The sequence below is a fragment of the Anabrus simplex genome, chromosome 11 (assembly GCF_040414725.1).
Source record: "Anabrus simplex isolate iqAnaSimp1 chromosome 11, ASM4041472v1, whole genome shotgun sequence".
Lineage (NCBI taxonomy): Eukaryota > Metazoa > Arthropoda > Insecta > Orthoptera > Tettigoniidae > Anabrus > Anabrus simplex.
Genome location: NC_090275.1, coordinates 98,443,327 through 98,458,365, shown reverse-complemented (window position 1 = coordinate 98,458,365; position 15,039 = coordinate 98,443,327).

Below are 15,039 nucleotides of genomic sequence, written 5' to 3'. Positions count from 1 at the left end.
TGTACTCCTACCGTTCTTACCGCCTACACTTCCCTCAAAAATCAACTGAACAGTCTCTGGGTGTCTTAAGATATGTCCTATCTTTCTATATGTTCTTCTCGTCCAATATAGCCAAATCGATCTCCCCTCACCAATTCGATTCTGTATTTTATAATGCGTGATTCGACCTATCCACCTCACTTTCAGCATTCTTCTGTAACACCACATTTCAAAAGCTTCTCTTCTCCTCCTTTCTGAGCTAGGTATCGTCTATGTTTCACTTCCATACAATGCCACGCTTGCCTTATGTAGTATGATTGTAAATATTTGCTTTTAAATTTTAACTGGAGAAAATTCACCAGTTGATAATGTAATATTTTAGAATTCAATTCTCCATTCAAAAATTGTGTCGAATTTCGCTATGGGAAAATAAAATGATTATAACTCCTATGTTTTATATGTCTCTCGGTTATGACCAGCCATCAACGATTGCTATATGAGAAGACCGCAGGTACGGTTGCTAGGTAACATTGTCTGGCCATCTATCTATACCTTAACCACAGCCTGCGAGAGGACACTGCCCTGGAGACGTCCAATCCGTTGATCCCTCCACCTACTGTACTTTCCTTGAAACTCAACAAAGCAGGAGAGTTTCAACAATCTTCGTGAAACCATAATCTCTGGTGAAGTTCTAGAGCTTGGTGAGCAAAGTTCTATGATGCACAGTGTCGTACGCTGCTGTAAGGTCCACGAATACCACTCCGGTGATTTTTCGTCTTTCAGACCCATCATCTATATGCTGAGTTAAATTGAGCACTTGTGATGTGCAGTTCCTTGCGGATCTAAAGCCCGCCTGTTCTGGAATAAGATTTTGATCTACTTTGTATGTGAGGCGTTCAAGTAGGAACGTTTCAGATATCTTATATAGGTGACAAAGAAATGATATTTGCCCGTAGCTCTTAGGTTCTAATGGATCTCTTACCTGGTTTCATGTTCGAGTCGTTGGCTAAATGGTCAGCGTACTGACCTTCGGTTTAGAGGGTCTCGGGTTCGATTCCCGGCCGGGTCGGGGATTTTAACCTTAAACATGGTTAATTCCAATGGCTCGAGGGCTGGGTGTGTGTGGCGTATTCAACATTAGAAATCATCCTAGGTAGGGCCCTCATCTTCACAGACATGCAGGTCGCCTAATAGGGCGTCTACTAAAAAAAGACCTGCACCAGGCCTCTCCGGAGGCCATACGCCATTATACCTGGTTTCATAAGAGCTATCACTCGAGACTTCTTCCACATCTAAGGTATCTGTTTACTCTGCAGTCAATTGCTTAGGAAATCAACAACCCACTTCCCTGCTCTGGAATCAAAATGTTTTATTTATTCCACTCTCATATCAGCCGCCAACGTCCGTAGCCGTGTAGAAACACCGGATCCCGTGAGATCTCCGAAGTTAAGCAACATTGGGCGTGGTCAGGAGTTGGATGGGTTGCCACGCGCTGTTGGTGGGGGGGTACGGGAATGGAGGAGCGGAAAGGAACTGGCCACCCTACCGCACGTAAACTCCGGCTCAGGAACACCTCTGCGGAGGTTCGGACCTGCCTTCGGGCAGAATAACCCTTACCTTTACCATATCACCCTGACCTGTAGCTTTGCCATTTTTGAATTTCTTTATGGCTTTCTCTAGTTCCTCTAGGGCAGGGCCGCTCAAACGCCCAAAATCTCACCCGTGCAAATCGAGGAGCAAGAGCTCCGTGCACTGTGCATCGGTTCCACTCTGCTCGGCTCGGACCAACGCATCGTCTCTGGGCTACTTGGCTAAGCTCGGCTCAACTCGGCTCGGATTTGTAGCGCTACGGAGCAAGTGAGGAAGAGGGAGAAAGGGGAAGCGAGCGAGACAGGCGTGGGGAACGAGAGAGACAGCGCTATTGCTCCAAATCGAGGAGTGGGGGTCTGCACTCTGGGCAACCAAGCGAAGTCGTCTTTTGTACCGTGCACAGTGCAGGCACCAGGCGCATGCACCGTGAGAGGCCCTGCTCTAGGGTGATATTATTAGTGAGGTCGGTAGACTCTTTGTCTATCTGGCGTTCTATTTTAACTCTATTTCTCTCGCCAGTCCTCTTTAACATCTACATGACTTACCAGCCAAGGCCGTCCTGTACACGAAGCTTCATTTATGCCGATGACCTGGCTCTAGCGGTCCAGTGCGACGACTTTCAAACCACTGAAGTGCAGCTCTCAAATGCACTTATGGAACTTGCATTGTATTATCAGAAGAACAGGCTACTGAAAAACCCTGCTAAGACCCAGGTGTGTGCATTTCATCTTCGAAATCGAGAAGCTACTAGGCAGCTGGGCGTAACGTGGGAGGGTGAGCAACTGGAGCATTGTTTTACACCAAGGTACCTGGGTGTCACCTTAGATCGGACCTTAACTAACAAGAAAGTGTCAGCCCGAAATAACATTCTCCGTAAACTTGGCTCAAGCAAATAGGGAGCCCATCCAACTGTGTTAAGAACCTCAGCTCTTGCTCTCAGTTTCTCTGCGGCTGAGAACAATACGAACCGGGTGGTTACAGCTCTTAATGAAACATGTAGAATAGTTACTGAGTGTCTGAAACCAACACCCATTGACAAACTTTATTGTTCCTCCAGACATTCAGCGAGAAGTTTGCAAGACAAGAGGGGTGGAAGGTGGATCTCACAAACATTTGGACATCGCCCTCCACCCAGAATACTGAAGTCCAGGAAATGTTTCCAAGGCTCTGGATAAACGAACAAGAACAGCACTGTGTGATATGTGGCGAGCAAGAATGGAACATCTTTCTGACTGGATGGTGCCTTCTGAATCTCCAACCCCTGGTCATCATTTGGAATGGACAACCTGGAACACACTGAATCGATTGACAAGTGGAGTAGGTAAATCTAAGGATCACCTAAAAAATGGGGTTATTTGAAAGATCAATTAGACTTCTGCGATTGCGGGGAGAAACAAACTACCCAACACCTTTATGACTGTCGATCCTGTCCTGTCCATTGTACAATTCAAGACTTGTCTCAAGCCACTGAAGAGGGAATTGCTGATGTCCATTTCTGGGCAGACTTTGAGTGAAATATGTTCGTGGCATAAGATGTACTTTGTTTTGTTTGTACATAATACCTTATTTATATTTATAGTTTCTTCAACAGTGTAACTGTTCGCTCTCCGCATCAAAACACTTGGGGAGATGAAAGTTATTACCTTGGGACACATGAATATCAAATAAACTATATGTGGCTTGCCCGCAAATTGCCACGCAAATAGAAACAATTAACATTCCATGGTTTCCCATTTCTCTATGTGATGTTCGGGCGCCAGGGTTACAGTTTTAAACAAAACTGTAAACCAAAATTTTTATTTACTATCATAGAGACTTATACTTAAATCACAGGGGTAGGATTTTAAATAATTAACCATTAAGTATCGTTTGAGAAAGAAAATTAACGCAATATAAAATACAAATGAATTTATTATACAAAAAAATGAGATGAATCGGAAAAGTTCCTTAAAGCTTGGAGGGATTTAGAATTTACCTTACTCAAATTACTATTGCTTGCTTTATCTAATTGAAGCTCACCAATTGCAGTTTCCGTTGAAGTCATCTGGTTTCCGTTGTTACTCGTTCTCTTCTTCTCGATGTAGAATTGATTCCATGGACATAGTTCCTTCATTCTCTGATGTGGTACGGGCTATCTGGACTAGCACTCCCTAATTGCCTAGTCTTTAAATTAGACATTCGCCCTATACTTGTAAAAACTGATCAGCGTTGTTCGTAGGAGGAGAAAATTCAGAGATATGAATTTTTCCATGTTAGTAGAAATCTCAATCCAACTGAGCTATACTATTTATACGGTACAGACTTGTACCAAATTCCATGGACTTGAACTAAACGTAGTTCTTCGTCCAGAAGATTTACTGAATATAACACAAGCCGTAAGCTTGTTTCGTCTCACGTAGATCCGATAACATTCCCGCAGCTGAGTAAAGTGTTGAAGCGACAACACACTGTACAAAAATAACTATGTCTCGAAGAGACCACACATTGTCTCAACATCAATAACGTCTTTCAAAGTAGATGTTCACAGTAGAAGTTGCGATGTGAATCTCTATCCGAGACTCCGTAAGTCCGTAACTCCGTATTGTATAATTTATACCTGGCTCTCCCCACTCTTCATAATAGCTCAATCTCAGATCTCTTTAAAACGAAGCATCTGATTCGTAGATCGCATTATAATCTCCCTCTTCTTTCTTCTTGACAAGACCAGAAGGCGTGGCGATGATGTAGTCTGCTGGTATGCAAGCCTCGCGCGCGGGTCGCTGTTTACTGCCTTGGCTCGTGGGTTTAACCCAATGACTCATGTAATTTTCCCCCGCTATAAGAATAACCTTTTCCGTATACACAAGTATGAGATGAAATGACAACAACTATGTCTCAACATATTGACCATATTTACAGTACATAATGAATTCCAATCCTACCTAATATAATAATTTAAATAATAAATGATGTTATAACTATATAATATGATTCCTTGTTTACAAATGATTGATGAAGAATAAATATGTTATTACGAATAATTGCCGATGGCGGATAAACTTGATATCAAATGATATCGCGTAAAATGATAGTATATTAAATTTGTCTGGCTGGAGAAGCCTGGACGGTTACAACACTCCGACACTAAATAAATAGATAAAATCCCAGGCTGCACGGTTGCTAGGTTACACCTCCCTCACACATTTTGCTATACACATTATTTCGTTACATTACTCTGAAGACATGTTTGTGCCAAAATGTAATTAAATTTCCATTTGGGAAAATCAAATGATCATAAATGCGTCTTTTATTAAAATGTGTGACGCAATGTTACCTAACAACCGTGCAGGCTATGATGTGAAGTATAGTGGATAGCCATGACATACAGATCCACAGCCTGTGAAGGGATGTTTATACATATCCATGGCATGTGTAGGTAATTTGCTTCACACATTTTGTTACATACACTACTTCGCCACACAAATACATATTTGTGTCAGTAAAAATTTTACCTATATCATCCCAGGGCCAACACAGAATAACTTCCAAACATAAGTCAGTTATTTAATGAATAAAAGTTAAAACAACAGATGCCGAGCGTGTGGGTGTGCGATTTGGGTCAAGTAGCTGTCAGCTTGCATTATGGATATAGTGGGTTCGAATCGCACTGTAGATAGCCCTGAAGATGGTTTTCTGTGGTTTCCTATTTTACCTTAATTTTACGTTAATTAAGGCCATGGCAGCTTGCTTCCCACTCCTACCCCTTTCCTGTCCCATCGTCGCCACAAAACCTATGTGTCGGTGCAACGCAAAGCCAATTGCAAAACAGAACAACAAAAACATTTATACGAACTTGACAGATTTTAATTCATATTCCTATTTCAATTTATTAGAATGAATATTAGGGAAAAGACTACCGAAACCAAGAAATTCATAATCTTTTAATACACGTACGGACTACTAAAGCCTACCCTTGACAGGCCAAAGCCTGAAAATTGTGTACCTGAATAAGGAATATTTGCCGTGGCTCAGGCGGCAGAGCGCCGGCCTCTCATCGCTGGGTTCCGCGGTTCATATCCCTGTCACTGAAAAAAAGCGACGGTGGGACAGAATTTTCTCCGGGTAGTCGTTTTTAATTCCAGCAACACTTTCCAAGATTATTTAATTTCGTCTGTCAGTCATTAATCATTTCCCCAGAGGAGTGCGACAGGCTTCGGCAGCCGGCACAATTGTCATCCTCGCCGCTAGATGGGGTCTTCATTAATTCTATTCATGACCTGTCGAATGGCTGCAAACAGGCTGTGGACTCTCAATAAGGAATATTTGCTGGGGAAACAATCAGACTAAACGAAAATATAAACAACGTCAAACTGGGAGGGGAGAAGACTGTATCCTTTCTGGGCAGGGAAGCAGAACTTCATTTTTGGCGGGCAATCGGCGTTACCCGGACGTTTTCTCCCAGTCACCATTCGTCTCGAAAGCGAGGCTCCACAAAAAAAGAGGCGCTGTGGTGTGATGTGATGTGTGGCCACTAAATAGGCAGAACATTTCGATTGCAGTGCACGTGCTAACTGCACGCTTTAACACTGGCTCAATAAAAACTCAATAAGACTGCCAGCTCAGCCCGCTGGCTCACGATTACCCTTTACATCTTCTCAAGTGGCCGACACGGATTGCGAAAATATGGTAGAGCAGGTAACGACATGGAGAAACGATCACGGAGGCAGATCCATGTTTATGTAATGCATTTTAATTGGGAGAATTACTTCTAGGCCGCTGTGACATAAATGGAATGAATTTAGAAATGGAGAGTTTAGGAGACCGAATATAAGATCGGAAGATGCGGTGATACTTAATTTCAGAGCCCATCAAGGCTTGTAATATGATATTATACAGCGGCGTTTGGCCTCGGGTGAGGCCTGGGTGCAGGTCTTTCGAATTGACGCCTGATAGGCGACCTGCACGTCTCTGAGGATGAGGCCCTACCTAACATGAATGTTAATGTTGAAGACAGCAATCCTCGGACCATAGAAATTAGCTACTTATTATTATTTAACAAGTTTACTGTCCAGGGTTGGTTTTTCCTTGGACTCAACGAGGGATGACACCTATACTGCCTCCAGGGCAGTGTTATTTGGAGCGTCAGGAATTTGGTCGGGGATAAAACTAGGGAGGAGGACCATTACCTCGCCCGAGTGGCTTCATATTCTATGCTGAAAAGGGGCCTTGTGGGGGATGGGAAGATTGGAAGGAAGGAAGCGGCCATGGCTTGAAGTTAGGTACCATTTGCTTGGAGAAGAAGTGGGAAATTACGGCAAATTATTTCAAGGATGGCTGAGGTGTGAATCGAATCCGGGGCTGAGTGGACCCCGTTCCAATTCTCGTACCACTTTCCAAAATTTCTTGTCAGAGCTTTGAATCGAACCCGGGCCTCCGGGGGTGGGAGCTAATCATACTAACCACTACACCGCAGAGGCGGACTGAATTAATGAAAGTTAAAATCCCCGACCCAATCGGGAATCGAAGCCGGGACCCCTTGGACCAAAGACGAGCCTGCTAACCATTCAGCCATGATGCCGGACATTGTAATATAATGTGGTGACATGAAAATTGTACAGTGTTTAATTTATTTTGAAGGAAAAAAATAATTAAACTCAAATTTTGAAGTATTATTAAATTCAGTATCAAGCCGGTCTGGTAGCCATGATCGTTAAGGCTTTGAAGTCTAAACGGTCTGACACCGAGGTTAGCCGGTTCGAGTCCCATCGGTCGAAAACAATTTCACCATCAGAATGCTAGCCGGCAGGGTAGGAGAGGTGGTGGAGTACAATTTCTAATCACTAGATTGCGTGCCAAAAGTCTGCATTCTAATCCAAACCTCTCCGCAGTGCTCATGGGGAGTGAGGGCGTATCACGCTGCTGATGGCGATTCGTCCGTCGGTTGGGGACGTTAAGCCTTGAGTAGACCCTTTGGTACTAGTGTAGACGAGTAGGCTACTGTATGTGCCGACACCGGGTTTCACCCTCTCTCTTCCCACTAGCATATATTCACGTCATTCATTTCATCTCATTAACTCCTCAGATAAGGTTGAGTCAGGAAGGACATCCAGTCGTAAAACTCGCTATGAGATTCTTCTCACTTCATATCCGACGCCACGCCGTAGAGGAAGGGGACATACACTCATGTTCATAAATCCAGAACACCTTGAAATACTAGAGATAGGAAGTTCATATTCACAGGACAAGTGCACTGGTATTTTTTGAAGAAATGATTAGCATTTGAACAATGTCGGCCCTCAGGTTCAAGGTCCACATCGTTATCTCGGCGCACCATCACCGACTGGTAAAATGTGACTGCGTCTCTCGTTGTCGCTTTAAACCGAATACAATGGATCAGTGTGACTTGAGCTGACGTGCAGTATGCCTCGAAGAACCGTACTGTCAAATGAGTGAGTTTGAAAGAGGGCGCGTTACTGGCATGAGAGAACGTGATGCATCCATCCGGGAAATTGCTGCTCGTCTGGGACGAAGTGTGTCGACAATGCAACGTGTGTACAGAATGGTTCACAGAAGGCCGTAGAACACGACGAGATGGGTCTGGTCGCACCATCCGGAACACCCCACCCCGCCCCCGAGAAGATCGACACCTCAACCGAATTGTATTGCAGGGTAGATCTGCGTCTTCCTCGGCTCTGGCAGAACAGTGGAACAGTGTAACACATCGTAAACTATCAGGAGTGACAGTCCGTCGCCGTTTATTACGGTCTGGGTTACCGGCGCGTCGTCCACTTCTCCACCTACCTTTAACTAATGTGCATAAACGTGCTATACTGCAATGGTGTATGGAACGACGTCACTGAGGAGAGGAATGGCAGCAGGTAGTGTTTTCGGCCGAATCTAGGTTCTGTTTGAAAATGAAGGCCGCAATTTGGTTCGCCGCAGACAGGGGGCGAGGCATCACATTTACTGCATTCGCAAAAGACATACAGCGCCCACTGAAGGCCTTATAGTGTGGGGTGCTGTTGAATATAACCACAAATAACAGCTGGTGCATGTCCAGGGATCTGTGACCAGTTTGACCTGCGTGAATGACATCCTGCAACCCGTAGCCATGCCCTTTCTGCACGATACCCCAGACGCCATATTTCAGCAGGACAATGCGCGACCACATGTTGCTGCACAAACACGTGCCTTCTTGTTCTCACAGGATTTCAGATTGTTGCCCTGGCCCGCCAGATCACCGGACTTGTCGCTAATCGCAAATGTGTGGGATGTGGTGAAACGAAGAGTGTGGCGCTGTGAACCAGTGCCAACCACCAAAGATGAACTGTGGAACCAGGTGAATGGAGCATGGATGGTTATTCCCCAGGACGCCATTCGCGCCTTATATGCAACGTCGCCATCACGCATGGAACAAGGTATCAGTGCCCACGGAGGACCCACTGCCTACTAAGCAACAGGACACATGCTGAACCTAGGTGACTGAAATGCTAATCGTTTCTGCAGAACATAATAATGAACATGTCCTGTGAATATGAACTTCCTATCTTTATCATTTCAAGGTGTTCTGTTTTTATGAACATTAGTGTACATACACACTTTGAGTGTGAGCTGTCTGTACGTCCACAAATATGGCAGCTTTGTGTGCATTCATGGCTGCAATTCTTTTCTAATAATTAATTCCGTAGATACGGTGTCTTGCTTTCGTAAATTGGCAGCGTTACGACACTAAAGTAGATTAAATTGATTTAAACATAGTAAATTCATAGATTGACAATCCTGACTTCCTTTCCCTACCAATCCCGCTGTGGGGTGGGGGGGGGGCAGAAAAATAAATTCACGGAATCCCCTCCCTGTCGTAAGAGCCAACCAAAATGGTAGCCAGAAACTCTCAACTTCGGAGCGTGGATTGGCGACAACGGTTCCCCTGGTTGAACCAGGTATTGTTTCCAGTTACTTACGACATATTCCTGTCCTACCTTAAACTCCATTTTTCCGTCCGTCAACTCTTTTACGCCCCCAACCTACCTGGACGATATTAGGTTTACGAGGCGTAGAGAGGTTTTCATTTTCTCGCCCTTCGTGGTCCCGGCCGGGATGACGATTTTAACATACATTAGATCATTCTGGGCCTGGATGTTTCTTCCGTCTGTAGAATTAGATTTCATCTTAGATAGGCAGACACTCAGGTCGCCTATAAGGCGTCAAATTAAAAGATTAGCATCAGGCCTCTCCAAAGGCCACACACCATTAAAAAACTGAAACCCAGATAGACTTAAAAATAATCAAAATTCGTTTCGGCAGACTGAAGATCCTAACAGTCATAACTTAACTGAGACGAAACTGAAAAGAAATGGCTTCAGATATCACGAAATATCGGGTCAGGTACCTTTGGGACAGTTCTAATGGAAAGGACACTTTCACGTTTTATATGTGCCGTACGAAAAAAAGAAACGACCCCGCATGCTAACCGAAATCGAAAAAGGAAGAAAAATCTAGGACGTAATACTTTTCTACGAGTAGCAATGGAAGGGATGATAAAAGGAAAACGTGGAATGGCAGAACAACCTATGATGATGATGATGATGATGATGATGATGATTCTGATTCTTTGCGGAAAGGTAATGGTCTACCTGTGTGGTGTAGTGGTTAGTGTGATTAGCTGCCACTCCGAGAGACGCGGGATTGATTTCCGGCTCTGCCACGAAATTTGAAAAAGTGGTACGAGGGCTGGAACGGGTTTCTCTCAGCCTCGGGAGGTCAACTCAGTAGAGGTGGGGTTCGATTCCCACCTCAGCCTTCCTCGAAGTGGTGGTTTCCCACTTCTCCTCCAGCCAAATGCCGGGATGGTACCTAACTTAAGGCCACTGCCGCTTCCTTCCCTCTTCCTCGTCTGTCCTTTCCGACCTTCCCAGCCGCCCACAAGGCCCCTGTTCAGCATAGCAGGTGAGGCCGCCTGGGTGAGATACTGGTCCTCCTCCCCAGTTGTATCCCGGCCCATAGTATCACGCTCCAGGACACTGCCCTTGAGGCGGTAAAGGCGCGATCCCTCGCTGACGAAACTGATTAAGAAAGAAAGAAAGAAAGAAAGAAAGAAAGAGAGAAAGAAAGAAAGAAAGAAAGAAAGAGGAAAAGGTATTGACCATGAACATGTCTTGCAATAAATGAATGTCAAATATTGGTAACGAACGATTTATATGCATCATTGCGAGACAATCGTCTACACCTGACACACAATGGTATACGAAGGAAAATTGAAAATCTACGTCAAGGAACATAACTTGCCGCCACAGCATCTTTGACGACCAACGCCTACACTAACGACTAATGTGACGTGACTTCTATGACGCACGTTGTCGCATTTTTCGGATGACCCGCAGCCATAAGATGTTTATGTAAAACAATGTCGTAATGACAACAGAGGGTCCCTTAGCCGGCCTGCCCTACCAGTTGTATAGCCTTCACTTCCTCTTAATTTCGATCTTCATGTGTCGTCACGAATTCGCCTGAAATGTTACGAAGAAGCGGCAACACTTACCTAGTATGGTCGTCTGAGGAGAAGTCACGTGCTTGCGGGGTAAGGGGTGCGGAGGGTAAGCATTGCTGCTGGGCATGCGCCAATCTCAAGTCTCAAGACCTGACAATAAACATCGGTTCCCTCAGCGGTGATTCTTGTGAACTAAGGTGCTGCTGGTAGTGCAATTGTGCTTTAGTTACACATTTACTGTAAATACTGCACAATGAACAGTTTAATAATGAACATGCATATCTTTCAGAGAGCTCGCACTGTTTATCAAGACTGATGTTTGTAGCTTAGTGTGTAGTATCTGTTACTCGCGCCCTACCTACAAGCTGCTGCGACTTCTCGTGACACGCAGATAGTATATTCCCACCGTCAGTGCCTTACTGCATGAAGGTAGCGGTGGCTCATGCAAACTTCCATTTCAATAGCAGTAACTAACAAAACACAAAACGGAGCACTTCGCAGTTTCTGCACTTAATACTAGAACGACCGAGCTGAAGTTGAAAAGTTTATTCTTAACTTTCGAAGTTGATCTACGAGAACTTCCTTTCTTGACTTTCACTCAACTTGCGAATACGCTAGAGTTCTGTTAATCCGAACCCCGTTAATCCGAAAGTCCGGTTAATCCGAACTGAAATATTCAATCTTCAATATTCAATATTCAAAATAATCTCCTTATTGAAATGAAAGAACATATTATAGAATGAAGATTTATGCATTTTATGAGTCATATTTTACTAGAATAACTTAATGTAAACATAATTACACATCATAAACCATCAATCACTGGTCGTTTATCATTACAAAGTCTGTTAGTTTATTTTTCCTTAGTGATTGGAACCTACTCGAAGGTGCATTGTTAAACCACCGTCTCATAAACATCAATCAGTGAGTCACGGGTTCACGTTCTGCAGCGCTACCACTGAGAGAGCAGCAGAACTATTAAATAAACATCACAAGCAGCACTTCGCATCCCGGGCACAATGCGAAAGTGTAACCCATTACCGTATTTTAGCAGTTTTAGGAGACACGTTTAAACCTTGTCTTAGTCCTTTTCTAGTCTACGGGTTCTTAACTACCCTACTGTAATTTTATACAGTATTTTATTAATGTAAATGCTAAAAAATGGACATTTCAAATTACAGTATGTACTGAAACCGTACAGTGTCCTGTACAGCTCCATGGGAATGATATGGGCCTTTATACTCCATTAAAATTACTCCTAAAGGTCGCGTCATAGGTAGCAGTATGGGCGAAGGGGATCGAGCGGCGTCCTGCCAGAACGGAACCCGCGAAAAGAGCGCCTGCGAACAAAGGGAGGACAAAGCAACAGCCAAGCCCCCGCGGAAATACGCTCTCAGCTTGCAGAGAGAGATAGAAGGGGACGCGATGCTGGAGTAGTCAGATACGCCCCGAGGTGGAGCTTAGCTTCCCAGAGTTCCAAACGAACACAAGGAACTTCCGGTTTTTTATGCACGTGTCACGGGGGCCAACGTCGGATTTTGGCGCGTAAAAACGGGGTGATATTTTTAATCCGGACATAGGAAAATTATGTGAGACACACCAGTGAATAGAGCGGAATTTTCTGCGTTCTCCAGACTAAAAATATGTAATAACTTATGCAGGGGAAGAAATGAGGTCACCAGCTGTCCAGATGTAATATATCGCTAACACATGTGGATACAGCGGCGTCACCCAAGCCAAGAGTCGCGCTTAGAAGATAGCTCCACCCCCCAAAGGACGCTATGAATTAATCAAAGGCGGGAAGCAAATTAGATAAAAACTGCTGATCGTAGGTCCAGCACGCCTGGCTCAAATGAAAGAGGAGACAGAGGGCCACAAGATGCACTATTCAAATATCGTCAATTCTTGGTACGAAAGGAGCTCTTGTTCTTAATGAACCGTGAACGTTGACGCCCCCGAGCTTCCGGCGGGCAAGATAGTATAGGCCGGGCAGGCCATGGCAGAGACAGTTGTTCTTTCACGGGTCGTTGAGACGGATACTATGTCCCGCGGTGTTGCAGTCAGAAACCCGTGACCGCGTACAAAGAAGTGTTATTGTGTACAAAAGCTTTTGTGTAGTGAACGGGAGGCCAAACGAGCCTAGGTGTATTGTTTCTGTGCTGCGTGTCAAACTCGTAAAAACCGCGAGCATATTTTACGAACAAGTATTAGAATTCGGCTGAGAAACTGCCGGTTTAATGAGTCAGTGAAATTCATAATTCGGTATCACCCAAAGTGTTACTTCGAATCAGGGGCTCGAGTCTCGTGAGCTACCCGATTCTTACTGGGAACGCGGGTGTAAACTCTGAAATAGAGGACGTGTGACGAGTGTAAAAGTGTTACCCACTTGGATTACTGTAAGATTTCAGCTGTGACGAGTTCCCCCAGGATGTCGGACTTGTATGGACCAGGGATGAAGGACTGCACGCCCGCCACCTACCGAGTGGTCATGGAGTACTAAGAACTTCACCATGGGTCTCCCGTGGGAGGAGAGACAACGGCCACCAAACAGATGAGTGATGTCCAAATTTAATTTCTAAGCATGACATAACCCGGGGATAGGATTAGCGTTTTTTTGTAAATATCAGATGTTGTAAGTTAATGCATGTCCTATATGGAATTTTTATTGATTTTTATAATGTTGAAGTAAAATTCAAGGGAGCTAAATTCCCGGACGACTCATATTTCTTTCTTAATGATTAGCTTATCGTGAGGGTTATATTTTTAGTAAAATGTAGAATGTCCTAGCAAATGTGGGAACAAGGTTAGGAGAATATTTGAGTTTCCCGTAGGGGAGGTTGGAAAAATGGTGTTGGCAAGCAGGGAAACATGTCGAAATATTGGTAGTCACTGTCCCACGAGGTTGTCAAATATGCCAGGGAAACTCATGGGTCAGTCAGACAATGCATGCCTAGCTTACAGATATAATCAGTGCATGGACTGCAAGAAAGAAGAAGATCCCGACCGGGAGAGGTACATATTGTGTGATTTAGATAAGTGTGAGGAACCATGTGCAAGTCTCCCGTGATTTTTGATTTATTGGCCATAATGGTTTGGAGTGTTTTTTTTATCTATAGCCGGGGCGAGACCCAGGGGCAGGAGCCCGTAATCTTTGGTCAGAAGGTTTAAATATAAGTGTATTTATGTGGTATGAACGAGGAGCCATGAGAGCCATAGGCCCAAGGGAAGAAGATACGCGATATGAGACGTAGTGAGGAGGCCGAATAGGAATTTACGATGAGATGATTGAGAAGTGATCGTGCCCCAGTCTCAGTGATAATAATGAGAAGGGAGTGAATAAAAAGAGTATTTTATGGGAATTCCACGATAATATAAATAAGCAAATGAAATGGGCCAAGGATGTGTCCCCGAGACGAGAGGGTGAACGTTTGAGGGAGAGAAGAATCTGAATGGCCGTGCGAAGTGAATGGCCGGCCTTCTTTTTTTTTTGTGAATGTCTAGCTCTCGCCCTCGTGACAAAAGGGTCCCGTATCCCATTGTGTTAGGGCTTGGAGCCCGGGTCTGCCCGCGTTCTTTTGTTTGGGTTAAATGGCTTAGCTAAGAATACTTGCATAATGATAATATCACGGTAACTTCTTTTAAAGGTATTTAATAAATGAGTAGGGATCTCCCCCAGATATCCGGCGAGATGAGATTGTAGCTATTCTAGGGATCTACAGAAACCCACAGTACCTCTCGGTCGGGAGTCTGCCAGTTCGACTCCGGATTATGGTGGCGCCCTTGAGCGAGCTGCTCCAAGCTTGCGCTTTGGGCCGGAGACAGTGATAACCATGCTGTTTCTTTTCTAGGAATGGTTCTCCTGTGTGCATGAATTGTATATATCCATATATTTTGTGTATGTTTCGTAATTATGTGCACATATTTTTGAGTTCAAACAGAACCTATGTGCACGTTGTGTGGTCTTGGTGATAGATGAGTAGTCCGGGGTTTAGCAAAAATGGTAT